The sequence below is a fragment of the Octopus sinensis genome, unplaced genomic scaffold (assembly GCF_006345805.1).
Source record: "Octopus sinensis unplaced genomic scaffold, ASM634580v1 Contig17091, whole genome shotgun sequence".
Taxonomy (NCBI): domain Eukaryota; kingdom Metazoa; phylum Mollusca; class Cephalopoda; order Octopoda; family Octopodidae; genus Octopus; species Octopus sinensis.
Genome location: NW_021834794.1, coordinates 42,501 through 45,479, shown reverse-complemented (window position 1 = coordinate 45,479; position 2,979 = coordinate 42,501). Strand labels below are relative to the sequence as shown.

General features: G+C 43.4%; 1 protein-coding gene and 1 non-coding gene across 3 annotated transcripts in view; both read left to right on the top strand.

Annotated features, from left to right (window-relative positions):
- The first annotated feature begins 2,124 nt into the window (after window positions 1–2,124).
- Window positions 2,125–2,196, top strand: Trnah-gug. The gene has a single exon. It is a non-coding gene; the product is annotated as a tRNA-His (tRNA).
- A 358-nt stretch (window positions 2,197–2,554) lies between these two features.
- Window positions 2,555–2,979, top strand: part of LOC115230999 — a 38,445-nt gene continuing 38,020 nt past the window's right edge. For both annotated transcript variants that reach the window (XM_036499904.1, XM_036499905.1), the window contains exon 1: window positions 2,555–2,762. The gene's annotated coding sequence lies outside the window, so the exon portion shown is untranslated. The remainder of the gene's footprint in view (window positions 2,763–2,979) is intronic.

The following is a 2,979-nucleotide window of genomic DNA, read 5'->3' as shown; positions in this document are numbered from 1 at the left end:
CCGGACCAGTCACAAGCCTTCGTCACTGTCTCCCGTTTTAGACCCCCGAAGGCCCTGGTAATCCTGGCCCTCAGCTCGTCCCCGTGCTACAACTAGATTTGTTGTCTATCGTTCCACCGCGTTCCTCTCAAAGAAGTCGAGGTGGTTGCAGTTAGATGAGTTGAGGGGCCAAATGTCATGTGACAGTCAAGCCTGGGTCCTCCGGCTGGTGTAACAAGGCGCAGAGTCTTGCTATCACACGTACAGCTTCCCTGCAGCTACCCGGTCGATCCAGGCCTCCCCCACTTTGCTCTGAACATGGATGTAGCAGTTGGCGCTCATCCTGAGGCTCTCAAGGAAGAAATGAGATGGCATGACACCAGCTTCACTGTTGACAATACCGAAGTCCATGATCCACTAGTTATTTCAGGTGTTTTAACACCCGGCGCTTTGAGAGAGTCATCTCCACCTCGTCAAATCACAGCCGATCGGCGAACAAACAAAACACGTTTATTGTGTATGCGTGTTCAATAACACACACACACACACACACACGACAGGCTTCTTTCAGTTTCCGTCTACCAAATCCACTCACAAGGTTTTGGTTGACCCGAGCCTATAGTAGAAGACACTTGCCCAAGGTGCCACGCAGTGAGACTTAACCCGAAATTATGTGATTGAGAAGTAAGCTTGTGAGTCTCTTTGTGTCTGTGTTTGCTTCCCACCACCGCTTTACAACCGGCGTTGGTGTGTCTACGTCCCGGTGTTGGTGCGTTTACGTCCCCATAACTTAGCAGTTCGGCGAAAAAAAGGAAGTACTGGGATCGATTCATTTGACAAATTATACTCCAAGGTGTAGTGCTCCAGCATGGCCACAGTCTAATGACTGAAAGAAATATAAGTTAAAAGACAGAGGTGCAGTAGTGACTGTGTGGTAAGTAGCTTGCTTACCAACCACATGGTTCAGGGTTCAGTCCCACTGCGTAGCATCTTGGGCAAGTGTCTTCTATACTATAGCCTCGGGGCGACCAAAGCCTTCTGAGTGGTTTTGTTAGACGGAAATGAAAGAAGCCCGTCGTATATATATATATATATATATATATATATATATATATATATATATATATATATATATATATATATATATATATATAATATACATATATATAATATATATAAATAATATATATATATATTATATATATTATATATATATATATATATATTTAGTATGTGACCTAGTGAATACCACCGGCGATTTTTTTTCCTCTGTCCTCCCGTCTCGGGATCTTTCCTTCTCCTTTGTTTCCGACGAAGAGCACCGCTCGAACGTCAAACCCTCCTTCTTCCTTCTTTCCTGAGCGTCCAATAATACTTTATTTGTTCCACATCCTCGCGTTGTTGTCTTTTTGTTTTCTTGTTTGGATTAACTTTATATATATATATATATATATATATATATGTGTGTGTGTGTGTGTGTGTGTGTGTGTGTGTGTGTATGTGTGTATATATATATATATATGTATATATGTATATATGCATATATGAGTGTGTTTTTGTTTGTGTGTCTGTGTTTGTCCCCACACCATCGCTTGACAACCGATGTTGGTGTGTTTACGTCACCGTAACTAAGCGGTTCAGCAAAACAGAAAGATAGAATAAGTACTAGGCTTGCAAAGAATAAGTCCTGGGGGTCGATTTGCTCGACGAAAGGCGGTGCTCCAGCATGGCCACAGTCAAATGACTGAAACAAGTAAAAGAGTAAGATGTGTGTGTGTGTGTGTGTTTTTTTCCGTGACAACTCGGCAATTCACTTCGGATATCTTCGTGACAGAAGAAGCACACGCACACGGACAAGAACAAGCACGCACACACACACACACACACAGAGATCACAGCAGCAGTCACGGAGGTCACGAAGATATTCGAAGTGAATTGTCGAGCTGTCACGGAAACAGCCGTTTCTAGTGTCTAGCGAGTCCTCATTACCCACAATAATTTCCTTTTTACCCTCCACTTGGGGTCATTTACTCAGCTTCGTCGACTCCTGGTCTAAACAAATCCGTTTGAACACAGCATTTCTCTGACAGACCAGAGGCAATTGAACTTAACTAATCTGACATCCTCACAACAGTTAGATGGATGGCCGTGATCGTCTAGTGGTTAGGACCCCACGTTGTGGCCGTGGTAACCCAGGTTCGAATCCTGGTCACGACAATCTAGCTTCATTTTGTTTTCAGATAGTCTTTGCCAACACTGCAGAATCCTTCCTCAAGGCAGTAGGACATCTAGAATTAACTTATAATTCTAGATGTCCTACGACTTCAAGTTCGAATCCTGTTCATGGCAGTGCAACTTAATTTTGTTTCAAAATAATTTTAGACGTCTTTTGGCATCAGGTTCGAATCCTAGTCAAAGTAGTTAAACTTAATTTTGTTTTAAAGTTAAGACATCCCCGGTTCGCCGACCCCTGCCCAGTTTAATGTCAGAATGAACAGTCAACCAACCCTCATCAAGCAACAGTTGGAGCGGTCAGTAATATCGCCATTTTCTTTTCTCTTTCGTTTTTTTTTTTCCAGACAATTACTTCAGACCTTCTTTCATCGTCCTCTTGGTGCTGGTCCTTTATCCAAGTCTGCTGTTCTGTGCACTGAGGGAGAACACCTGCGATGAAGGGCATACTGAGTCGACCATCCAGTCGGGTGGTCAAGCCTTGATTGTCGGTGTGTTCTCATTTCATAACAAAGGCTCTGGAAAATATGGATGTGGAGAGACTAATACAGGTAAGTAGAGAGAGAGGGAGAGAGAAGAAGAGAGAGAGGGAGAAAGAAAGACAGAGGGTGGGATGAAAACGGATGGAGGAGTAGAAAGATGAAGAGAGCGAGAGAGAGAGAGAGACAGAGAGAAAGAGAGAGAGAGAGAGAGAGAGAGAGAAAGAAAGACAGAAAATGGGATGAAAACGGATGGAGGAGTAGAAAGATGAAGAGAGCGAGCGAGAGA